General features: G+C 38.7%; 1 protein-coding gene across 2 annotated transcripts in view; it reads right to left on the bottom strand.

Annotated features, from left to right (window-relative positions):
* Window positions 1-27,345, bottom strand: part of SPOP (speckle type BTB/POZ protein) — an 82,527-nt gene that overhangs the window by 29,050 nt on the left and 26,132 nt on the right. The window contains exon 2 of one of the 2 annotated variants that reach the window (XM_027516889.1): window positions 7,554-7,599. The exons of the other annotated variant lie outside the window; for it this stretch is intronic. The gene's annotated coding sequence lies outside the window, so the exon portion shown is untranslated. The remainder of the gene's footprint in view (window positions 1-7,553; window positions 7,600-27,345) is intronic. 2 annotated transcript variants of the gene reach the window in all.

Here is a 27,345-nt window from a genome sequence, read left to right as displayed (position 1 = left end):
AATCAAGAGAGATTTCAATCAGCAAAGGAAGCCTGGGGTTTCTCATGTCTCATGTCAGGTACACTCTTCCTAAAATTTATAAGTTAAAGATGACTGCTTTTTTAAAAAAACTGAGATATAACTGACATGTAACACTGTATTTTTTTTTTAATTCTATAACATGGGGATTTAGAATTGAGTGACTCTAAAGAGGAAGAAGAAAAAGATCAACAGCTTAACAGAAAAATAGGCAAAAAACAGCCAATGGTTTACAGACAAATAAATATCAATGGCTCTTAAATATGTGAAAACAAGTTCAACTCTCATTTATAATGGATAAATGCAGAGTAAACCACACATTAATTCACCCAGCCATAAAATGTTTGATAACAATTGCCTAAGGTAAGGAGAAAAGGAAATGGCAACCCACTCTAGTGTTCTTGCCTGGAGAATCCCAGGGATGGCAGAGCCTGGTGGGCTGCTGTCTATGGGGTCACACAGTTGGACACGACTGAAGTGACTTAGCAGCAGGGTAAGGAGAACATTTCCGATTGGAGTATAAACTGTTATAAAGTCCATGAAGGGAAATATATATCGAAATGAATAAGAAATGCATATACCCTTTGATCTAACAGTTCCATATAGAAATTTATCCTACTGATACATTTAATATGACAAATATAAAAGGTTTTTCAATGTGGCACTATTTGCAATCACAACAACTTAAAAAAAGGAAATAACCTGAAAGTCCATCAGCAGGGGATTAATTAAATAAATTATGGTATAGACAATGTAATAATACTATTTATTTTAAAAAGGTATGGGGAAGCTCCTTCTATCTAAACACACAAAAATACTTAGTGTGTGTGTATAAAATATCTCTGTAAAGCTATACAAGACTCTAGGGACACTGGCTACTTCCAAGGAAGGAAACTGGTACTTGGGTGGGAAGGAGAATTTCCATTATGTTCCCTTTTGTACTTACTGAATTTTGAACTACGTGACTATATTACCTTTTCAAATAGTGAATAAAAATATCTTAAAGAGAATCAGCAGACTTTACAATTAATTCCTCTAAGGTATGAGACAGCTTATAAATCAGATCCTTATGAGAAACAAGACAGGAATTCTTGAGTGGTTTCCACTGTTATCCAAATAAAATCTGCCTTTTGTCATGACGGTCAAAGCTTCAGTATATCTCTTGACCTCACCTAACACTTAACTCTTCTCAGTCATCAGGCTTTAGTTACTCAGGCCTTTAGTTCTATCTGGTGAACACATCAGGCTCTTTCCCAAAGCTCTTTCTTTCCTCATATATTTTCACAGCTGGCTTCTTCTTGTCATTTAGGTGTCCTGTCAAATGTAGTATCCACAGACAGGTCATCCCTGACCACGGGTTCAGAAGCAGTCCTCACTTATAGCCTCTTTCATCACATTACCCTGTTTACATTTCTTTTTCCTTTTTTTAACTTCAAAGTTTTTATTTTGTATTGGGAATATGGTCAGTTAACAACGCTGTGGTAGTTTCAGGTGAACAGCGAAGGGACTCAACCATACATACACATGTATCCATTCTCCCCCAAAGCCCCTTCCCATCCAGGCTGGCACACAACATTGAGCAGAGGTGCATGTGTTATACAACAGGTTTTGTTGGTTATCCATTTTAAATACAGCAGTGTGTAGATGACCCTCCCAAAGTCCCTAACTATCCCTCCCCCTGGCAACCATGCGTTTAATCAGACAGAGGAGAAATATCCTATGACACCCCTTACATGTGGAATCTAAAAAGAAATAATACAAATGAACTTACTTTACAAAACAAGAAAGACTCACAAATTCAGTAAACGAACTTACATTTTTTTAGTACCACTATCTGAAATTGCCTTGTTTTTATATTTTCACTTGTCTACTGTCTCTCCCATTAAGAAGTTAAAGCACAATGAGAGAACAGCATTCCCCTATGCCTAAAATGGTATCATAATAGGTAGTCAATAAATATTTGTTCAATTAAATTGCTACTGACTAACTAGACTACTGTCTTTTGGGATCATATTTTTCTTTAATGAGCTCTAGTTAACAGGAGTTGCTGAATGAGTAACAGCTATAGGAATCCAAGCATACTTTTAAAACAAAATATGACATCCCTGGTGGTCCAGTGGTTAAGAATCTGCCTTCCAACGTAGGGGATGAGGGTTCACTCCCTGATGGGGAACTAAGATTCCACATGTCACAGTGCAACTAAGCCTAGGCATATACTCTGAGAAAACCACAATTTAAAATGACACATGTAAAAAATATATATATGTGCATGTACTCCACCAAATGACACATGTACCCCAGTGTTCATTGCAACACTATTTACAACAGCCAGGACATGGTGACTCAGATGGTCAAGAACCTGCCTGCAATGTGGGAGACCCAGGTTCAATCTCTGGGTTGGGAAGATCCCCTAGAGAAGGAATGGCAACCCACTCCATATCCTTGTCTGGAGAATCCCATGGACAGAGGAGCCTGATGGACTACAGTCCATGGGGTCACAGAGAGTCAGCTATGACTAACACTTTCACTTTCAGGACAAGGAACAACCTAAATGTCCATCTACAGATGAACGGATAAAGAAGATGAGGCACATATGTACAAGGGAATATTACTCAGCTATAAAAAGGAACAAAACTGGGTGGCTGGTAGAAATGTGGATGGACCCAGAGTCTGTCATACAAAGTGAAGTAAATCAGAAAGAGAAAAATATCATATATTAATGCATATATGTGGAACCCAGAAAAATGGTACCGATGAACCTATTTCCAGGGCAGGAATAGAGGCACAGACATAAAGAATGGACACGTGGACACAGGGAGGTAAAAGGAGGGTGAGACGAATCGGGAGATTAGGACTGACATATATACACTACCATGTGTAAAACAGCTATCGGGAAGCTGCTGAGGAGTTCAGCTCAGCGATGATCTACAGGGGTGAGGCGGAGGGCGTGGGAGGGAGGTCCAAGAGGGAGGGGACATACGCATACATACAGCGGGTTCATTTCACTGTGCTACAGAAACCAACACAGCAGTGTAAAACAATTACACTACCAAAAAAAAACTTAACGGTTCATCTTCAGTTTTAAAGAACTAATTTAATACATTCCAAAACTACATTCTTCTTTGATTAAAAAAAAAAAAAATCCAAGAAAAGTTGAGAAAAAAGAGAAATGTGCAGGGCTAAATGGGAAGTTCCTGAACCCACAACGGTTAAGACAAACATCTTCCAGTGTAAGTCAATCCTGCAAGTATCATTATAGCAGCTGTCAGAAACTCATGCTAAAACTCTCAGTTATTCCAAGTTAAATTCTATATGGTAAAATTCCCATATATGGATAAAAATGAGGTAGATTATTAGCATTTACTTAGAACTGATCTATATTTTCATGTCTGACACAGGGTTTGATTCCCTTAAAACTGACATGTAGAGAAATGATAATTAACATTAAATATATGCATGTGCAAACATGTGTATAGAAACAAATATACAGAGAGAGACACAGAGATAGACACATCCACCTTTAAAACATGTCCAGACACATTGCTAAGTTTTTTCTATACCAGGCTATGATGCAGAACATATTTTCCACCATAGTCAAATATTTATCTAAGAGTTCAACTGTTCTTATATTTGTTGCATATAAGGAAAACTTAGAAGAAACTACTATACATAAGGAAAACTCAGAAACAAGTATAGTATTACATATGCATGTCAGTACCATTTAGGTTTTCCCAGTTTACAGATCTCTTAGGCAAGCATGGACTCTGAAATGACTGTGAGGATTAGGTATGATTTTCAACATAAAAAGGCTATTTTTTTTCTTCTTCTCAATGTGTTATGAGATAAGAGTTTTATAGAAATAGCCTGGCTAGTAAGGCTCATCCAAAGTCAAAATGAAGATGAACAAGAAGATATATGAAAGAATCTCAAGTCAGTGAAAGCAAAGGAATAAACAACAGACTGCCCCACTGACTTTACAGTCTTACTGCCCTTCTCTATAGGTTATAAATAACTACAAAGTGTCCTTGTCCCCAAGGAGACCTCAGCAGCCAGCTCAAAGGTTAAAATATGGAATAATTCTCAATCTGGATGCAACTTTTCCGGTTAGGAAAAAAAAATTAAAGAGCAGAAAAATTCATTGCCAATTTAAGTTAAGGGCTAGGGAATCATTCCCTCTCCCCAAAAACTATCCATTATATAAGAGAAGTTAATATAGACCTATTAGCATAATCCCCTACCCGAAATATATGTCCAGGGAGAGCATGTGCGTGGGTACATGCTAAGCTGCTTCAGTCATGTCAGGCTCTTTTCAACCCTATGGACCCATCAGGTTCCCCTGTCCACAGGATTCTCCAGGTAAGAATACTGGAGTGGGTTGCCATGCCCTGCAGGAGATCTTCCCTATCCAGGGATCGAACTCACATCTCTAATGTCTCCTGAATTGGTAAGTGGGTTCTTTACCACTAGCGTCACCTGGGAAGACCCCCAGGGAGGGCATGCTCTGCTCCAAATGCAGAGGTCTGCCCTGGAAAGAGGGAGGTGCCACTCAACAGTCTTGTAGGACTATATCTCCTTAGAACTTAAAAAGACTTCTTGGGTTTTTGTTTTGCTTTTTAATTCAGGCCCAATACATTTACATAATAACGTAAAAGAAAAAACAATTCCTGTCTCCACTTGAATGGAGGATCCTGCAGAATAAACCATGAGTGCAACAAGCACAGTTTCACAAAGTCTGGGTTCTTTCATCAGGTGATGTGCTGGTGTTAACTACTAAACCCCTGCTAGGATAAAATACAAAACAAACAAACAAAAAGCCAACTTCCTCCAACTGCTTTAAAAAAAAAAAAAAAGGCAGATAGTGTTCATCAGATTAAGCTTCTCCACACATCACTTTCAAAATCCATTATTTGGGAGATGGCTAAAATAGAAAGACATGAATTCAAATCAGCAAACAAATCTGACTATAAAGGGGCTATTTCACTTCAAAGCAGATCTCTGTTCCAAAGGAAAACACCTTTAGAAAAGAAGTTAGATAGGCAGAACCAAACAATCAGCAACTTCTCTCTCTTCACTAATAATAATGTGTTGATTCCACTGAATGGCTTGGGCAAAAATCTCTAGGGCCACAAAGAGCAAACTTAGGGAAAATGAAGATTTTAACACATCCCACATGTTATCAAAGACTTCTGCTCTAGGTTGAGAAAATTTATTCTAAAACAAGAGCTGGAACAGAATTTTAAAAAAAGAAGAAGAAGGAAGAGGAAGAAGAAGAGGGACAAAACCTTCTGGTTAAGAGACTATTATATAATTATATAAAGCTTTTTTGAGATTTGAGAAGTTACAGTTTTTCACCTTCTCCTCTCAACTACAATTATGAAGAACCTTATAAAATCAAACAGCAAACAGATGAGTGGCTTGGCCTTAATACAATTTAAGCATGTCCAATCTGTAATGAATTCAAAAACTAAGGAGTCATTTTATGAAACAAATAGGCAGAGGCTGCATAACCTCACAGGGTCCTCTGGCCTTTAGAGAAGCCATATTCAACAAGCAGTTCTCTTTGCCCACCAATGTTTTAGTCAAACCTTTTAAAAATATTTCTTGTTAACACAATCTGGCTAGAGAAGGGGCCAAACAATGCATACCAAAGAAGAAATTCTAAACTGGCCTTGAGGTATACAATTTGGGATAACTTCATTAACTCAGAAGCTGAAAAGACCCACCTGCTCCAGAGGATTTGGTCTACTACAAGGGCAACCAATCCTCTTCAGCATTTACGACTACATACTATCTAGCACTGCAGACGGTGACCGCAGTCATGAAATTAAAGGATACTTGCTCTTTGGGAGGCAAGTTATGACAAACCCAGATAGTGTATTAAAAAACAGAGACATCACTTTGCCAACAAACGTCCACATAAGCAAAGCTAATTAGTCACGTACAGATGTGAGAGCTGGGTCATAAAGAAGGCTGAACACCAAAGAACTGATGTTTTGGAACTGTGGTGCCAGAGAAGACTCTTGAGAGTCCTTTGGACTGCAAGGACATCAAACCAGCCAATACTAAAGGAAATCAACTCTGGATATTCATTGGAATGACTGATGCTGACACTCTAATACTTTGGCCACCTGATGCAAAGAGCCAACTCACTGGAAAAGATTCTGATGTTGAGAAGATTGAAAGAAAAAGGAGAAAGGAATGGCAGAGGATATGATGGTTAAATAGCCATCACCAACTCAATGGACATGAATTTGAACAAACTCCGGGATCTAATGAAGGACAAGGACGCCTGGCGTGCTACAGTCCCTGAGTTTGCAAAGAGGTGGACACGACTCAGCGACTGAACAACAACCACTACCTAGTAGTATGGAATTCAGTATTCTCTGGAAACTTTCAGTGAGAGACATCTAGACCTCTCTCTAACTACAAAGGAGATACTGAGGTATATGTATGCTTTCGTTTCCTTCAAGTGTGGTCTTAAGTAGAGAAATCTGATGACTGTTTACATTGGATCCATGTTCCCTACCTAAAACCACCTGCAAAAAATAAATTCTCCTTTCCAAAGTTCTTAAAAATAAGCCAATTTCTATGGTAACGGTAAGGTTCTAACTAAACTAAATGGGACAAACGATGAGCAGCAAGTTCTCGGTTTTAAGTGTTCATTCCAAAATTCATGACGCAAGGAAAAAGTAAAACCACACAGGCAGACAAAACAGGTCAAAGTTAAAATGTCTGTCTTAACACAATTTCCTGGCTCCTGATGATTTGGCAGAATTTAAAAGATTAAAATGCAATAACACCTATTTTACCCAATAAAACTGTGTAAAAACATACATAAGCATTTAAGGTAAGAACCTCATGCCACAAGCAAAACTTTCAAGATGGTAGCTAGAATGGCAGAAATATCTAAGTTACACATAGAAAGATGAATTCTAAGGTACATACACAAAGATAATTTGCTCAAAATCAAACTCCTTTTATATAGAGTAAAATGAAGCCCATGAATTGCTTTAAGGTATCTCTTTTTATAAGCTAGAATATAAATTTCTCTGAAGATCTTTTCTAGGGAGAAAAATAATCTTACTCTAAAAATGTCCAGATCATGTATTATCAACCATTAATTAAAATTTTAAATCCAAACACCTTTTCTCGTCTCCATCATTAGTGTAAAGCCTTATCCTATATATAGCAGTCACCAGAGAAGACCTGAATAAATAACTCTGGTTTACTCCAGGAAAGAATATTTAGAATAAAACCTCTTTTGAAACCAGTTATGAAAAATGTTTAACACTGGTTGTAATGGTCATTATTAAAAAAAACAAAAAACTTACATTCTCACCTTGTATGACTTCCAACTTTACACACTATTTGCACTGAAATGAGAGAGTTTATTACACTCAAGATGTGTATTTTTTTTAAGTCATGATAAATACTTCTATGCATTTCATTCCACTTCTGTGCTCATGATCTATCTTAAACTATGTTTAAAATAAAACTATAAACTATGTTTAAAATAAAACTATGTAAAAACTCACCAAGTCAGTAGGAAGACTCTTATTTGTCTTGTCTAACAGGAAATCTCTGTGGGAAATAGAGATGATGAATCAGACTTAAGATTCTGAATCTCATACAAGTCTTTACTTAGGCTATTCTGAAAAGAGAAAATTTTACAAAAGCAAGTAATACATTAGCTAGGATTTACTAGTCAAAATTACCATTCTTGTTATCTCATCACTAGTTCTGAGTGCTCTAGTTTCTAGTCATTTCTCAAAAAGTTTATACTTAGAAATTAAAGTCAGAAAAATTCAAGTTAATTATTCTAATGAACTGGCCTATGAATACAGCAATAATGAAATAAGTGACTTGCCCCATGTCAACATTTATAATAGGAGAGCAATCATTTTTGCCAGCAACTTCACAAAATGCTTAAAGAATTACTATCAAGTTTTCATGTAACATACCCTTTATAAAAAGTGCTCTGTGGGTCAATTACACTGAAGCAAGATGCATTTAAACAAAGCTATGTATCCTATGGTTTTAATAAACAGCTGCCACACTGAGGTTGCTGTTGAAGACTGGTGAGATATCTTAGCTAACCACTACCACCCTAAATAATCTACCATATCCTACAAAGTCATTCAAAACAAAAATAGGGATAAAAATGGTTTCTAGGCTTCTAGGAACATAAGCTAGGCAGAAAATTCTGGTGCTATCTTCCTTTTTATGAGAAAAGGAAATACTGCCTACATTGGTGATTCCTAAAAAACAGAATCTTTTCCTGAAAATGTAAATGTTATCTTTAACTGCTACCCTGGTACAAATAAGCTCCTCTTATTTTGGTTAACCAAGTCTAGTTACTATCAGCAGTGGATTTGAGCCCTCACCAAAAACCATACTAAACTACTGAATCTACAAGAGGACAAGTCGTGATTAGAAGATTTAAAATAGCAAGAGTCAGGTCAAATTTATCTAGCAGATATTTACTGAACACCAACTGTGTTTAATGTTTTGGTTTCTCAGTTAATTAGAATGCACACTTTTAGGCCTAGTGGACAAGCAAAATTTGAGTCCGACAATAATGATAAGGACTAGAAGGAACAGGAACACTTTCACCCTGTTCTGTGGGTAGAAAGACAAATCAGTACAACCATTTTGGAAATCAGTTTATTCTTGCGCCACCTGGGAAGCCCCTAACTAAAGATCCAACAATTGCACCCCCAAATATGGCCTGGAGAAAGTCCTGCACATGTCCATCAGCACATATAAATGAGAACATTCACAGCAGCAATGTTACTAACAAAAATATCAACAGAACAGATACACAAATTGTGATATATTCATGACAGGAATATATATACATGGCAATTAAATTACAGTTCTACGTAACAACACAGATGAACTTTACAAACATATAGTTGGGTTATGAAAGAAGACATAAAAGATGACATGTAGTATTATTCCATTTAATTACATAAAGTTCAAAAACAGACAAAACTAAGTTATATTGGTCTGCAATGAATCCTACGTGGTGAAATCACAATCATCTACTACCACAAATGTCAGGTCAGTGACACCTCTGAGCAGTGGCAGGGACTATGATCTACAAGGGGCTATGATCTAGAACACAGCAAGCTTCTTCTGGGTGCTAGCAATGGTATTTATAGGTATAAACGGTGGTTATACAAGGCATTAACATAAAATAGAGTATATACGGTACGCGTATATCTCCTCCAATGTCTAAGGGTGAATACAGTGTCTTCCACAGAATACATCCTTGACTTTTTTTGCAAGACAATTCAGGATAAGAACTCAGTAATAAAGCAGGGCCACCCAGGAATGAATATCTATAGACAGGCTTTCCTATTATACTTCCTTTCTCTGAATTTAAATGTAATACTTAAGATCTGTATTTCTGGGAAATTTTCAGTACTGACACAAATGTTTAAATCTTTGTGGCTCACGAGGAGCCACTAGTTAATACCCAAATTATAAGAAAAAACAAAAACTTCTGAACATAAGTATTTTTTGCCATTACCTTTTTAGTTTAATCATGGATGAAACCTCCAATGATTTCCATCTCTCTCTGAGTAAAAGCCAAAGTCCTTAAAATAACTGAAAAGGCCCTGCACAATCTGGACCTCATTACCTCTCTCGCCTCATCTCCAATTATGTTCTCTGGAGCTCTCTGTGTTCCAGCCACATTGCTCTTCTCTGCTGCTGTTTCTCAGACAGAATACGCTCGTTCCTGCCTTAGGGCTTTGTACCTGCCCTTTATCCTACCTGGATAACTCCTTCCCCAGATATTCTCTTGGCACACAACCTCACCACTGTGGGGCTTTCCCTAATAATCACCAGCTCTGTGAGGCCTTCCCTGACACCTTTAAACATGTCATCCCCAGCCCCTACAGCCACAGTCTTATTTTTCCTTCATTTTTTTTCTACAGCACATAAAGTCATCTACCATACTTTACCTGAGATGTAAAAGAAGGCAGATGTCTGTTTTGTTGCTATACCCAGACAGTGTCTGGCACATGGAAAATCAGAAATAAATACTTATTTAATAAATGATTGAATTAATCTGCGCTTTAGATTTCTATCCTTGAAAGATTAGACAGTAAGTTATACATTTGAAAAAAAGGTTTCCCCTCTCTATAAATCAAATTTGATTAACAAAGTTTTACTAAAAAGATTCAGATTTCCACTCTTATCACTACTGACTTATAGGTAAATAAAAAGTCAATATGAACTAAATTGTATCTTCCCCTAAAACAAATGTGCATGGCATGTTTTAATGATGACAATGCTGGGAAAGCCCAGAGAGACAAGTGCTCTCCTGTACTGCTGGTGCAGAACTAAGTCGCCGTAACCACTAAGGGAACTACTCAACCAGATGTGGCATAAAGACTGAGGGATTGCTTCCTTTAGTTATACTTTCTATTATTTTAAAGTTTTTTTTTTAGTGAGCATATTTTCATAAAATCAAGGAAAAAGGTGTTTTAAATAAGAATTATGCAAACAAAATATAATTCAAGAAGAAGATTCTTTTTATCATATTTTGATGCCTACAGAAACACTAAAGTCTTCTATTATGGATCCAGATGAAATATCCCAAGACGGTAACTACGGTTCAAAGAAAAAATTATTTTTGACTTAGGAACTAAAACTTTTTATAGCAGAGTTTCTAGAGTGGAAGGAAAAACAAAACTTCATGGTGCTGGTGTTCCACATAAGAACATATTTTTATTCTAAAGAAAGATTCAAAATAGAAGCATTTCTCTGCAGCATAAAACATAGGACTAATGTGATAAAGAGCAGGTAAAGAACTCCATTCAAACTTGGTGATTACAAGATAAGGAAGGTATAATTCACTGAAAACTGCCTACTGGGTGATCAGACAGATACTTCTGAACATACAGAGGTTATATTTTCCGTGGAACACTTCACCTACAATAAAGTCAGAACAAGCCCAGATCCAAAGGTTACTTTCCAACCACAATAACTTGTGACTTGAACTATTTCTTAAGGACATAAACAAATCTGTAAGAAAATACACAGGCACCTGATATTCTAGTTATATTTATTACTAACATTTCCATTTTAAGGTCTTATCAACTGCTTTTAAACATACTTAGCACATAAATTCTTAAAGACATATATTGTGTCTTAAAGACAAAGTTGATATATTCAAGAAAGGAAGTCCTACTAAAACACTTCAGCAGGTGGTAGGGGTAGGGGGGTGTATTATTAGAGAAGAGAACCAGTTTTCCTTTATAACACTTTAGCATTCCAAGTGCTCAAAGCTCTGAATGGGAACCCAGCTTTTAAAAGGGGTAAAAAAACATGCAACATAAAAATTAAAAATACACCCAACCTCACAATAATGACTAAAGTATAGTGGATAATGGAGAAGGAACTGGCAACCCACTCCAGTATCCTTGCCTGGGAAATTCCACGGACAGAGGAGTCCTGCGGGCTACAGGCCATGTGGACACGACTGAGCACGCACCCACACAGTAGATTAAAGATTCCAGAAAAAGATACAAGTAAGACACTGGTCACTGAATTATATGATCCCTAAACAAAATTTACCTGTAATAGTTCTAAGGTAAAGGCTGACACTTTTAAAATGTTTACTTTGGCTAAGAATGCTACAAAAAACTCTTTTGTAAGTATCAGCTACATTTGGATCATGCTGAATTTATAAGACAATACAAGAATTGCATGAACTGGATTGGAGATCACTCACTACTAGTCCTACATTTAATGGGTGAGACATATTTTACTAGTCCTACATTTAATGCGTGAGACATATTCTAGAAGTTAAACAGTAATAAAACATATAATGGAGAAAGGGAAAAGGTGAGTAGTCACTGATGTATACGAAAATCAGCTACTGGATATGAAACAATAAAAATGCAAAACATTAATGTAAAGGTTGCCATATTTATCCGAGTCCAGAGAGAATCCATAGGAAAAGAACATTTCAGAGCCTCTGGTCTTAGTAAAAGAAAACTGGCAAAATGGGAGAATTAAAGTAAGATATTTTGGACAAAACTCAAACCAAAAAAGCAATAACAAGGAAGGAGGAGGAAAAAACTGTATGAGGTGGTTGTTCAGTGAAGTTTTGTCTGTAATGGCAAAAAGAAAAATGGAAACGATTTAAATATCCATCATGGAGGTTTGGGGATTTGGTAAACTGAAATATTCATACAGAAGGGTAAAAAGCTAAAACGAGGTACCTAGATCTATGTGGATCCACGTGGATCTTGAAAAAAATAGAATAAATGAAAAAAGTGACTGTGATAGAATTTACACATTCACGTACACACCCTGTACTGGATGGACACGAAATTCATGGTCAGAGATTAGAGATTGTCTCTTGGGAGTGATGTGGGAAAAAGAAACTGAGAAAGTCAATCAGGAGGACTTCAACTGAAGGTGTCACAATCTCTCTACTTCTTGTTAGGCCTCTTTTTTTCCGTCCCCTCAAAAACAATAAATTCAGAGGGAACAGTAGGTTAGAAAAGCTTTAAAAAAAAAATCAACATCAGAGCAATATATTAAATACACAATAACATAGTCTGAACCAAACCAAAAAAGCCAATGAATTCAGTCCAGATCTTCTCAACAATAAAAAACTTAGCTCTTGGTTAAATACTGCCCCCAGTTAATGGGAACATAGCACTAGTGTTACTTAAGCAGAGGGAGTAAAGGGACTGACTTTATACTTCAGTAAGAATAACATACAGTAACCCAGGACATGCTCAGTCAGTTCTCACGTTTCCACAGAGCACCTTCTCCTTCCTCTTCATCATCTACCTCTAACCTCCTGAAAACCTGTCCTCCATCTTTCCCTTTCATTCACTCTCCTCTAAGACCAACCCCTTCTTCAATCACCTCAAAGAATAGTACCTGAACTCAAAGACAGATTTTTAAAAAGAAAACTTGAGCCTTTTGGAAAATGATTTAAATGCTTTTTCTTGAGCACGCCTTCAAATCTGTTTTTCCTCCCTCTTGCTTTACGTTTTCCATTCCCCAACCTGCTTTTCCCCCAGCTTTTCTCCTGCTGACCAACAGCTGCTTTCAGCTGCCAGCAAGCCTCTGGCAGGTGTACACTTCTCCTTTCTTAAGAAAACGATACTCCAAGTAAACCAAACAAAAGCCCACTCCATAGCCCAAAGAGCAAATAAAGGGGGAAAATTTTAAGTAAAAAATACTAACCACATTCTGCTGCCTTTCATTTTCATTATGGCAAGGAATAAAATTCTAACTACCAAATAAGAGAGCAAAACCAAACTTTCATTATATCATCCTCATCGCATTAATCTGTGGTTCTCTGTTTCACAAGTCATTTTGGTTAAGAATGACAAGGCCACATACAATAGGTTTATAGAGCTGAGTACTACTACAGTTTAATGGAAATCATAACCTCAAGATTCACAGTCAACATATAACCTGAACCCTCCCACCACTACCTTCCTTGTCTTTTTTGTGGGGGAGGGGTATGCTACTCTTCTCTGTATCGCTGTATTGTTCAAATTTTAGTATTTGTGCTGCCAAAGCAAGCACTTTTTTGTCGTCTTTAAAAGGACTTCTAAGGTCCTTTTGTGGTTAAGTGCTTTAAACTATATAACCGTTCCCTTACAAGCAGTAGTCAGTGCTTCACTGTCTTCAAAATACTTTCACATTCATGATTTTCTTTGGGATTTTTTTAACAGAACTGTGAGGCATGCAGGGCAAGTATTTTATAAATAAGGAAACAAACAAACAAACAAACAAAGACAATACAAATAAGGAAACAGAAGTTAAGAGGTTACAATCTATCATGGTTCAGTTCGGTTCAGTCGCTCAGTCGTGTTCCACCCTTTGCGACCCCATGGACTGCAGCATGCCAGGCCTCCCTGTCCATCACCAACTCCTGGAGTCCACCCAAATCCATGTCCATCGAGTCGATGATGGCATCCAACCATCTCATCCTCTGTCATCCCCTTCTCCTCCCGCCCTCAATCTTTCCTAGCATCAGGGTCTTTTCCAGTGAGTCAGCTCTTCACATCAGGTGGCCAAAGTACTGGAGTTTCAGCTTCAACATCAGTCCTTCCAATGAACACCCAGGACTGATCTCCTCTAGGATGGACTAGCTGGATCTACCTGCAGACCAAGGGACTCTCAAGAGTCTTCTCCAACACCACAGTTCAAAAGCATCAATTCTTCGGCGCTCAGCTTTCTTTATAGTCCAACTCTCACATCCATACATGACTACTGGAAAAACCATAGCTTTGAGTAGATGGACCTTTGTTGGCAAAGTAATGTCTCTGCTTTTGAATATGCTGTCTAGGTTGGTCATAACTTTTCCTTTTAAGGAGTAAGCGTCTTTCAATTTCATGGCTGCAATCACCATCTGCAGTGATTTTGGAGCTCCCCAAAATAAAGTCAGCCACTGTTTCCACTATTTCCCCATCTATCTGCCATGAAGTGATGGGACCGGATGCCATGATCTTAGTTTTCTGAATGTTGAGCTTTAAGCCAACTTTTTCACTCTCCTCTTTCACTTTCATCAAGAGGCCCTTTAGTTCTTCTTCACTTTCTGCCATAAGGGTGGTGTCATCTGCATATCTGAGGTTATTGCTATTTCTCCCAGCAATCTTAATTCTAGCTTGTGCTTCCTCCAGCCCAGCGTTTCTCATGATGTACTCTGCATATAAGTTAAATAAGCAGGGTGACAATATACAGCCTAGACGTACTCCTTTTCCTATTTGGAACCAGTCTGTTGTTCCATGTCCAGTTCTAAATGTTGCTTCCTGACCTGCATACAGGTTTCTCAAGAGGCAAGTCAGGTGGTCTGGTATGCCCATCTCTTTCAGAATTTTCCACAATTTATTGTGATCCACACAGTCAAAGGCTTTGGCATAGTCAATAAAGCAGAAATAGATGTTTTTCTGGAACTCTCTTGCTTTTTCGATGATCCAGCGGATGTTGGCAATTTGATCCCTGGTTCCTCTGCCTTTTCTAAAACCAGCTTGAACATCCTGAAGTTCACAGTTCATGTATTGCTGAAGCCTGGCTTGGAGAATTTTGAGCATTACTTTACTAGCGTGTGAGATGAGTGCAATTGTGCGGTAGTTTGAGCATTCTTTGGGACTGGAATGAAAACTGACCTTTTCCAGTCCTGTGGCCACTGCTGAGTTTTCCCAATTTGCTGGCATATTGAGTGCAGCACTTTCACAGCATCATCTTTCAGGATTTGAAATAGCTATCATGGTTACATGACTATTAAGAAAGTGGACTGAGTTCAGAACTCCAAGTCTTTCAGCTTCTAATCCAATACTTTAATTCCTGTGACCAGATGATTCTTAGATCAAGGATTATTCAACATGGAAGAATTGGATAAACACCCCAATAAAAGATACCTAACTATATATCCTACCTTTCAATTCTGATTTCATTTTCAAGCAGTAACTCTGTTGAAAATTGTGTTCTTTTCTTATAACAAATTCTGAGCACCATTATTATTAACACCTGGGCAAACCGTTGATAGGCTCAGGCCTACTTTCAAGACTAGAACCTGGGAAAAAAATCCTATGTCCTAATACTTTTAAAATAACTTTCTATATTTTAGCACCTAATCATCGTTAATTTTTTAAATGAAATCTCTACTGTTCTAATATGTCAGAGTTTTCCGAGTTTACCAAAAACAAACAAACACTGTCTTTTCCAGAGGAGATCTCTCTCCTTTGCCAGAAGCTTACAGAATTAAAAAGCACGATTTCTAACATTCCTTAATTATATTCATTTGAGAAGTGTAACGTGACTACAATACTAAATGGCACCATCTTCCGTCCGGTTGCTCAAGCCAAAACCCCCGTCTTTCCATATCCCATCTATCAACAAGTCTCGTCAGCTGTACTGCTTCCCTAATGTATTCCACATTAATCCATTTCAAAGTTCATCCACTTTTGTGCAGTTTTGTCTCACCGGAACCAGTGTTACCTGGTTTCTAATTGATCTTCCAGCTTTTTCTGTGGGACAATCTATTCGCCACAGAGCAGCCACAATGAACTTTAAAAAAGTAAACCAGTGTTAACAGTGCAGGGGACATAGGTTCGATCCCTGGTTGGGGAACTAAGATCTCACATGCTGTGGAGCAGCTAAGCTCATGCGCTACAACTAAAGAGTCCTTCCACAGCAAAGAAAATCCTGAATGATCCAACGAGGATCCCACATGCCGCAACTAAGACCTGACACAGCCATATAAATAAATACATGCATTTTTTAAAGTAAATCAAATCATGTCACACTTCCATTTATCCACACTTAAAATAAAATTCTGTCTCATTTACCTGACCCTGAGTTCAGTTCAGTTCAATCACTCAGTCATGTCTGACTCTTTGCGACCCCATGGACCGCAGCACGCCAGGCCTCCCTGTCCATCACCAACTCCTGGAGTTTATTCAAACTCATGTCCATTGAGTCAGTGATGCCATTCAGCCATCTCATCCTCCATCATCCCCTTCTCCTCCTGCCTTCAATCTTTCCCAGCATCAGGGTCTTTTCCAATGAGTTGGTTCTTCACATCAGGCGGCCAAAGTATTGGAGTTTCAGCTTGAGCATCAGTCCTTCTAATGAATATTCAGGACTGATTTCCTTTAGCATGGACTGGCTGGATCTCCTTGCAGTCCAAGGGACTCTGAAGAGTCTTCTCCAACATCACAGTTCAAAAGCATCAATTCTTCGGTGCTCAGCTTTCTTTATAGTCCAACTCTCACATCCATACATGACTGCTGGAAAAACCACAGCTTTGACTAGACGGACCTTTGTTGGCAAAGTAACATCTCTCCTTTTTAATATGCTGTCTAGGTTGGTCACAGCTTTTCTTCCAAGGAGCAAACATCTTTTAATTTCATGGCTGCAGTCACCATCTGCAGTGATTTTGGAGCCCTATAGGATCCTAACAGAAACTGGCCCATTATGCCAAATTCATCACCTACCCCTTACTCCAAACACACTGGCCTTCTTTCTATAAATAAGCCAAGCCTGTTTTCCATCTCAAGACCTTAGCACTATTTTCCCTCAGCTTGGAAGACACTTCTAGATATTCATATTGCTTGCTTGTTATTTACATTTAGCTCAACAGTCATCTCTTTTTAAAAAAGGTGTTCAGTGACCACAATCAAAGTAACAGCCCCATCCTTATTTGTCCATGGATTTGTTTTCTGTGAATTAATTCTCTACACTGTCTACAGTTTATATAGCCTGATCATCTTCTGAATGCACTTATAATACTGACATTCTGGTCCTGCAAATCTGAAACCAGAACCTAAACAATGGGAGCTCTGGGAAGATAACACCCAGTTCAAAGTCAGAAGCAGTCCCCTTGTCTTTCTCTTGTTTATGTCCAAAAGAAACAATTAAACCTTCTTTTTCTTCTGGCTGCAAAAATGTTTAACAAAACCATCCTTGATCTTTGAAAATCATCTTGTTGCATCCACTTAGGCTTCTCTTGGAGAAGGCAATGGCACCCCACTCCAGTACTCTTGCCTGGAAAATCCCACGGACAGAGGAGCCTGGTAGGCTGCAGTCCATGGGGTTGCTGGGAGTCGGACACGACTGAGCGACTTCACTTTCACTTTTCACTCTCATGCATTGGAGAAGGAAATGGCAACCCACTCCAGTGTTCTTGCCTGGAGAATCCCAGGGACAGGGGAGCCTGGTGGGCTGCAGTCTATGGGGTCGCACAGAGTCGGACACGACTGAAGCGACTTAGCAGCAGCAGGCTTCTCTTTGGAGAAGGCAATGGCACCCCACTCCAGTACTCTTGCCTGGAAAATCCCATGGACAGAGGAGCCTGGGAGGCTGCAGTCCATGGGGTCACAAAGAGTCGGACACGAATGAATGACTTCACTTTCACTTTTCACTTTCCTGCATTGGAGAAGGAAATGGCAACCCACTCCAGTGTTCTTGCCTGGAGAATCCCAGGGACGGCAAAGCCTGGTGGGCTGCCACCTATGGGGTTGCACAGAGTTGGACACGACTGAAGCGACTTAGCAACAGCAGCAGCAGGCTTCTCTTTTTAAAAATTATAATATCAAGCCTGGATTCTATCTTGCCTAAAATAAATTACTAGTTTTTCTGACCACTAAGAAGGCATCATAGTACACAGTTTATTTTCTACCAGTTAAGGAAAACAGCTGATCATAACGGGACTGACTGGGAGCTGAGATCTGTTTTTCCTGAGATGAGAAACTGGCTTACAAGTAATAAAAGAAAAGGTACACATAAAAGCATTTTTGGAGATGCAGAAATAAATAATAACAAAAACTGTAACAAATCCCTTTTGGGTGATACTAAAAAACCAAGAAAAGTTGTAATACTACTTGATTCAAGGGAGCCTGAATACTCTTTGCTATCAGCCTGAATACTCATGCACCCAGAGAATCCTATATTGTGCCTGGCACATAGAAGGTGCTTCATAGACATCTGCTGAATAAAGGAATTAGGGAAAATATTCTAGAGATAGAAAAGGATGTAATGAATATCCAGTAAAATGACTGTTTTCCAGTCATACCTAATTCAACTGTTTAAGTCAACTGTCAGGTCAGTCTGACCAATTCCACAGGTCAGTCTGCGCTTACAACACAATTAAAGTGGCTACAACCCACTTCACCATTCTTGCCTAGGGAATCCCATGGAGAGAAGAGCCTGGTGGGACACGACTTAGTAACAAAACATTGTTTGAACTTAGTGACAAAACAAAAAATCATTGCTTGGACCCTAAAGTCAATCAACCATAAAAAATATTCATTGACTGCAGTTTGGATGTCCAGTCTCAAGCTAAACCACCAGTCTCAGCACTATCAATTTCTTCGCTTGGTCTGAATTAAGAGAAAATTAAAAGACTCAATTTATAGTTAAAAGATGGAGAAGGCAATGGCACCCCACTCCAGTACTCTTGCCTGGGAAATCCCATGGACGGAGGAGCCTGGTGGGCTTCCATCTATGGGGTTGCACAGAGTCAGACACGACTGATGCGACTTAGCATCAGTAGGCTGCAGTCCATGGGGTCGCTAAGAGTGGGACACGACTGAGCGACTTCACTTTCACTTTTCACTTTCATGCATTGGAGAAGGAAATGGCAACTCACTTCAGTGTTCTTGCCTGGGGAATCCCAGGGACGGAGGAGCCTGGTGGGCTTCCATCTATGGGGTCGCACAGAGTCAGACACGACTGATGCGACTTAGCAGCAGCATAGTTAAAAGAAGAACTCATATTTTAAAGAACTGAGAATTCATCTTCAATATATGAAATTCCTCCATTAAACAATTTCCCTATCATCTTTTTCAGTATACTTGATCTTTAAACAGCAAGGCACTTAGAAGACACAAAAAGTATTTCTCCATCTATTCACTCCTGAAAATTAGGTGGAACAAAAACCCAGTAAAATCGTTTAAAAAATCTAGATAGTCAGCTAGTACTCAAATAAAAAAGAGAAGGTTTGAACTCATTTCAAATATTAAAAACTTACAGAACTCATAAATAAATTCTCTTTTAAGGATAAGTTACAAATGTAGGTAAGAGTTAACACTACCACTTTACCTTTATTGCCAGAGGTAGTTACATTAAGATCTGTCTTACAAAGGTCAACATTTTACTGTGTCTTTCAAAATCAATTCTTCACAATGAGAAATGGACATCAGTTAAATAAACTGTCAGAATAAGAACAGAACACATCACTATAGTCATAAGCTCTTGAAGTCCTTGAGATCTGAATTCTAGCGTAGGTGTTGCTGATACTTTCCTAAATCTAAGTTTTCTTATATTTAAATTGAGGGCAATTATCCAAGGTTCTCTAAGGTCCCTGCCAGAGTTAAAGTTCTATGACCCTTTGGAAAAACTTAAAATTACATCTGCCTCTCTTCATATATGCTTTTTAAAAACTAAAAGCAACACGTATTCAGTATAAATAATTTGAAAGTTATAGGAAGCTAAAACTGAACAGTAAAAGTTACCTTCCAGACACCCAAATCCTCTTCCTAAGCCTAAAGACACCAATGTTTTCTTTTGGATCCTCAGAAACAAGTAAAAAACACACAAAACCAAAAAAGAAAGCATGTGCCAGCAAACACACACACACACTCTTTCTCCTTCTCCCTCTCTCCTTGGAAGCACACATGTACCTTAACTTTCCGAAGGTTGCAAAGAATTCCACCGTACCCTGATGTGTGGTTTCTGGGTTTTTGCTACTGCAATGTAGCACACAGGTGTATCTGAATATAAATGCAAGCAACCTCAAGTCTAAGCATTGTTTCTTTTGAGAGATAATGCCAAATTGCTCAACGAAATATTGTACCAGTATATACCCCCCATGACTGACTGCTCAATTCTCCCACATCTTTGAGTACAAGGAAGCACAAAGAGTAGGTGAGCAACTGGGACTGCAGATCTATGAATCACAAGGAGACCTAAGTTCTATCTTAGATCAAAAGTGGATTTAACAGCATGTATGGTTAAATTCCGCCACATATGATCTAGCTACTTTCACCCAAAAATTGTTATCAGTACACTGAGAATCAATTTAGCTCCTTATTTTGCACTGGCAAAGAATCCCTATTAACTCAGTTGTTTATCCCTCAATTAAATGGGATAGTACATGATCTCAGAGTTGATAAAAGTGTTAACAGAACACACAGAAATAACTCTTAGTGTATTTTTTAACTGTTTTTTTTTTAATTATTAAATAATTGGTACAATGTCTAGCATGGAGTAGATACTCAATAAAGTATCTGTTAATTAAGTTAATGAGTGTCATTCACTTTGAAATTATCATCTTAGTTCACTAAGAAGTATTTACAAAGTACCATGTAAACATCCAATTTTCTGTTGATGGGCAGGGCTGTGTTCCCTATTGTTTGACCTGAGACCAACCTATGGTGGAGGTAATGAAGAAAAATGGCGACCTCCTTCTAAAGGTCCCGAGCACACACTGCTGCACTCAGTGCCCCTGACCCTGCAGCAGGCTGCTGCCGACCCACGCCTCAGCCAGAGATGCCTGCACACTCACAGGAAAGTCTGGGTCAGTCTCTTGTGGGGTCACTGCTCCTTTCTCCTGGGTCCTGGTGCGCACAAGGTTTTGTTTGTGCCCTCCAAGAGTCTGTTTCTCCAGTCCTGTATAAGTTCTGTAATCAAATCCCACTGCCTCCAAAGTCAAAAATTCCCTGGGGATTCTCAGTCCCTTTGCCAGATCCCCAGGTTGGGAAATCTGTTTTGTGATCAAGACCATCCGCAAGAAAAAGAAATGCAAAAAGGCAAAATGGTCATTTGAGGAGGCCTTAACAAATAGCTGAGAAAAGAAGAGAAGCTAAAGGCAAAGGAGAAAAGGAAAGATATAGCCATTTGAATGCAGAGTTCCAGAGAATAGCAAGGAGAGAGAAGAAAGCCTTCCTCAGTGATCAGTGCAAAGAAATAGAGGAAAATAATACAATATGAAAGACTAGAGATCTCTTCAAGAAAATTAGAGATACCAAGGGAACATTTCATGCAAAGATGAGCACAATAAAGGACAGAAATGGTATGGACCTAACAGAAGCAGAAGATATTAAGAAGAGGTGGCAAGAACACACAGAAGAACTATACAAAAAAGATCTTCATGACCCAGATAACCACGATGGTGTGATCACTCACCTAGAGTCAGACATCCTGGAGTCCAAAATCAAGTGGGCCTTAGGAAGCATCACTACGAACAAAACTAGTGGAAGTGACAGAATTCCAGCTGAGCTATTTTAAATCCTAAAGGATGATGCTGTGAAAGTGCTGCACTCAATACGCCAGCAAATTTGGAAAACTCAGCAGTGGCCACAGGACTGGAAAAGGTCAGTTTCATTCCAATCCCAAAGAAAGGCAATGCCAAAGAATGCTCAAACTACTGCACAATTGCACTCTTCTCACATGCTAGCAAAGTAATGCTCAAAATTCTCCAAGTCAGGCTTCAACAGTACGTGAATCGTGAACTTCCAGATGTTCAAGTTGGTTTTAGAAAAGGCAGAGGAACCAGTTATCAAATTGCCAACATCTGCTAGATCACTGAAAAAGCAAGAGAGTTTCAGAAAAACATCTACTTCTGCTTTATTGACTACACCAAAGCCTTTGACCATGTTGGTCACAACAAACTGTGGAACATTCCTTCAAGAAATGGGAATACCAGACCACCTTACCTGGCTCCTGAGAAATCTGTATGCAGGGCAAGAAGGAACAGTTAGAACTGGCCATGGAACAACAGACTGGTTTCAAATAGGGAAAGGACTATGTCAAGGCTGTATATTGTCACCCTGCTTATTTAACTTATAGAGTACATCATGAGAAATGCCGGGCTGGATGAAGAACAAACTGGAATCAAGATTGTCTGGAGAAATATCAATAACCTCAGATATGCAGATGACACTACCCTTATGGCAGAAAGAGAAGAAGAACTAAAGAAACTCTTGATGAAAGTGAAAGAGGAGAGTGAAAAAGTTGGCTTAAAGTTCAACATTTAAAAAACTAAGATCAAGGCATCCGGTCCCATCACTTCATGACATATAGATGGGGAAGCAATGCAAACAACAGACTTTATTTTCCTGGGCTCCAAAATCACTGCAGATGGTGACTGCAGCCATGAAATTAAAAAGCAGAGATTTGACTTTGCCAACAAAGGTCCGTCTAGTCAAGGCTATGGTTTTTCCACCAGTCATGTATGGATGTGAGAGTTGAACTATAGAGAAGGCTGAGTGCGGAAGAAATGATCCTTTTGAACTGTGGTATTGAAGAAGACTCTTGAGGGTCCCTTGGACTGCAAGGAGATCAGACCAGTCAATCCTAAAGGAAATCAGTCCTAAATGTTCACTGGAAGGAATGATGCTGAAGCTGAAGCTCCAATAGTTTGGCCACCTGATGAGAAGAACTGACTAACTGGAAAAGACCCTGATGCTAAGGAAGACTGAAGGCAGGAAAAGGGGATGACAGAGGATGAGATGGTTGGATGGTATCACCAACTCAATGGACATGAGTTTGAGCAAGTTCTGGGAGTTGGTAATGGACAGGGAAGCCTGGAGTGCTGCAGTCCATGGGGTTGCAAAGAGTCCGATACAACTGAGAAACTGAACTGAAGTAAACATCAGGGAACTCCAGGGGGAACACATGAGTTTCTAAAAACAGATATATATAAAAGTTTACTTTTCTATAATGTGCTATTTTAAATACTTATTACATCTGCAGTTGTAGTATGCTATCCCATAGGGGGAGGAACAACTTGGGTCTTTCGCTGAAATGTGGAAAAAAAATTTTTTTTAATTTTAGAACCAGGAAAATGAGGTATATCTAATGCAGTATGTCTGTTTTCAACAGAAGCTCCCTCTAATTTTATAAGAAAAGTGGGAAAACAATTTAGGAACACCCACTATGAGATTACTCCTAACAAATTTTTTCCTTTCCTCACCCAAGTAAATCAACCACACCCAATATTAAATCTCTTAAGAAAACTGCCACCAGTTTCTTCTTTTACCAGGGGATCTCTAAAATATAAAAAAGCATCACAGTTTTAAGCATCAACAGGAAGCACTCAAATCAAAGCCAACCTTACATATACCTACACGTAAAACTCACCAAACATAGCAAGTCTCACGCTAGGGCCAGAAGCATCTTTCAAAATGAGAGAAGTCTTCTCGCGCTTGCTCTGACTACACCACAAATTATCAGTGGGGCCCAACTCCAGACTCTGGGTTCAGAGCAGATAATCTAGGTATCCAACAAGGCATCAACTGGGAAAGGAAGGAGCAGTTGAACTAAATGGGACATGAAGTCAAATATAAGGGTTACTTGGCAAGGATCCTGCCCATGATATTATCAAAAAAATCATGTGGGAAGTCCCAAAATTCTATCACTAACAACGACAATCAAAAAAAGAAAAAACCCTTACCTATAGGCCCTTTAAGATTGGCTGCAACTGAAAAAAGATTAGTCTTCCAGGTGCTAGCAAAGTCTACCTATTGGAGTTCAATGTCCCATTTAACAGAATGAACTCCACGAATTAGTAGATACAAATTTTAGGTTTAACAGTTTTCAAATAAAAATGATAAACCACAGAAAAAACAAATATTACAATCACATAATCAAAGAGGCAGGTCTCAGGTGGAGATGAAATTACACCCTTCAATACAGTCTACTGTTTCCAAGACACTTAAGAATCTGTTTCTTGGACTTGAGATTGGTATTAAGTGGCAATGGATCAAGAAGAGAAAAATGACTACTTGAAACGAAACCAAAAATCAAACCCAAAGACACTCAATTTAACACTGAGCTTGCACATACTGTCGAGAACAAACTAAAGCAATCATTAGTTGGGTTGCTATGTTAAATGGCAAACTACTGTGATGTAAAAGAAAATGGCTCAAAATTGGCTGTAGACAATCTGACAACCAAAGTGCATATTTATTGGTTACTGTCCATACTTGCCAGAAAAGTTTATCCAATCAGATAGTGTAATGCAAATTACTTCCAAAAGTAAGTAGTAATTTATTTCTTTGCCCCACTGTGTAAGTTTTTAACGAGCATGTACTTCCTACAAGGCAACATTGTCAAGGCACAGTCCAACGGAGAAAGGGAGGTGTCTGAGTTTTCCATTGCTGCACAACAAGTTATTAAAAATTGAAACTACACGTTCAGTGTCTTTAGGACTTCCATATAATTGATAATCAACCCAATTACTCCTATAAATATCTCATGTCTATAAACTTTGAGTTTCCCAACTGACATTACTTTAGCTAATTCAAACTATTTTTATGAGAGGGGCCTGGCAAAGAGTCGGGATCCACAGGGTCACAAAGAGTCGGACACAACTTAGTGACTACACAACAACAACAACAAATCCTCATTCTTTATTCTAGAATGAAATTATAACCTTATTTCAATTCCTACCACACATACCTGAAAGGAGAGGAAAATATCCAAAAAGAAATTTAAAAAAATACTATAGATATCTATAGTGAAAAATCATTCACAATTTTTTGGTGGGGAAAATGGCTGGGTAAGTACAATCTGTAGACTCTTTAGAGCCTTTCTTGCCTTCTGTGTTCAAGGAGCAATAAACAATGTAGGAGAAGGATGGGTACATTTAAATATACTCATTTTCATATTTGTCAGCTAGGTCAAAGAATTGGAGAGAAAGATTAGAGACATCTGTTAATATGAGATTCTGGCATTATGAAAAGTTCTCAACAGATTCCATTAAAAGGACACAAGAGAAAAGTACCCACAGAACTCTGGAATAAACTCTGGATGCACTTACCTATTTAGCAATTTTTAATACAATAAAATGTACCTTTCTGTGTACAAAATTTTTGACAAAATTGACGTGTAACCACAACCACAATAAAAAAACAACAGTTTTTGAGTGCATTTTAACATAACCACAAATAAGAGTTACTAAAGCACTTACTTAAGCAGACAAAAAAGGACCTAAAAATTTAACAAGGATTTACTGAAAACAGAAGAATAATGGCCCGTCTTTTTTTTTGCCCCTGCCTTCTAGACAATCAAAATCACTACAATCACCCCCATTTCATTAATTTCTATGGCTTTAATAGTTACCACAGACTCTCTTGCCTAGCTCTTCTGCAATCCAAACCAACTTCCTGCCATGAGACATCACATGGCTATCTGGTTGGCATCTCAAACTAAGTAAATCCAAAATAGAGGTCCATCCTTCCTCAAAAAATCTGACTGTCTTCCAGTGATCCCACCATTCATCTAAGTCCTCAAGCTATAAACATTAGACTAGCTTCAGCTTCCTACTCTCCCTCACTTCCCCACCTCCCCTTCAATTTAGTTAATCATCATGTCTTATCAATTTTACCTCAGATATACATCCCAAACTTGTCTGTTTCTCTTGATCTCCAGGAACAAGCACCATTTTAATTAATTCAGAACATTAGTATACTGCAATACTATCTTAATTGTAAGATTTTCTTATTTCATTCCTGCTGAGTAAGCTGTTTTGACCATACCATCTCTGCATTAAGGTTTCCTGTAGGCATTCACCTAGAATGCCTTTCTTTCTTCTTTGGAGAGGTAAACAGCTACTCTAATCTTTCCAAGTAGAATTAAATGCTTCCTTCCTATTCACTCTCAAAGTGTAGCTCTCTTGCTATTATATGTCTTTCCCACTAGACTAAGTGTCCCAGGAGGGCACTTAACTGTGTTACATTCACCTTAGTAGGCCAAGTATCTAGGCAGTGCCCAGCTAATAATAGGTGCTCAGTAAATGTTGAAAAAGGAATGAGTGAATAGATCATGATCCAGATAGAATAGCTTCAAGGATTTTTACTTCTCTTTGCTAAGTTTCATGCTTGCCAAGTGATCTTTTGCTTAGAACACAGTAGTTACTAGTGATCTCAGGCAGGTTACTAAAAAAAAGCCTCTCTATACCTCAGGGGCGGCGGTCGAGAGGAGCGACCCCGCGTCCAAGGTAAGGGGCGGCGGCTGTGCTTTGCTGCAGCAGCAGTGAAGACAGACCCCACATCCAAGGTAAGTGAAACCCAAGTAAGACGGTAGGCACTGAGAGAGGGGATCAGAGGGAAGACAGACTAAAACTACAATCACAGACAACTAGCCAATCTGATCACATGGACCACAGCCTTGTCTAACTCAATGAAACTAAGCCATGCCATATGGGGCCACCTAAGACGGACTGGTCATGGTGGACAGGTCTGACAGAATGTGGTCCACTGGAGAAGGGAATGGCAAACCACTTGAGTATTCTTGCCTTGAGAATCCCATGAACAGTATGAAAAGGCAAAAAGACAGGATACTGAAAGAGGAACTCCCCAGGTCTGTAGGTACCCAATATGCTACTGGAGATCAGTGTAGAAATAACTCCAGAAAGAATGAAGGGATGGAGCCAAAGCAAAAACACCACCCAGTTGTGAATGGGACTGGTGATAGAAGCAAGGTCCGATGCTGTAAAGAGCAATATTTCATAGGAACCTGGAATGTTAGGTCCATGAATCAAGGCAAATTGGAAGTGGTCAAACAGGAGGTGACAAGAGTGAACATCAACATTCTAGGAATCAGTGAACTAAGATGGACTGGAATGGGTGAATTTAACTCAGATGACCATTATATCTACTACTGTGGGCAAGAATCCCTTAGAAGAAATGGAGTAGCCATCATAGTCAATAAAACAGTCTGAAATGCAGTACTTGGATGCAATTGCAAAAATGACAGAATGATCTTTGTTCGTTTCCAAGGCAAACCATTCAATATCACGGTAATCCAAGTCTATGCCCAGACCAGTAACTCTGA

The sequence above is a fragment of the Bos indicus x Bos taurus genome, chromosome 19, assembly GCF_003369695.1.
Source record: "Bos indicus x Bos taurus breed Angus x Brahman F1 hybrid chromosome 19, Bos_hybrid_MaternalHap_v2.0, whole genome shotgun sequence".
In the NCBI taxonomy this organism is placed as follows: Eukaryota; Metazoa; Chordata; class Mammalia; order Artiodactyla; family Bovidae; genus Bos; species Bos indicus x Bos taurus.
This window is presented reverse-complemented; position numbering and strand designations above follow the sequence as displayed.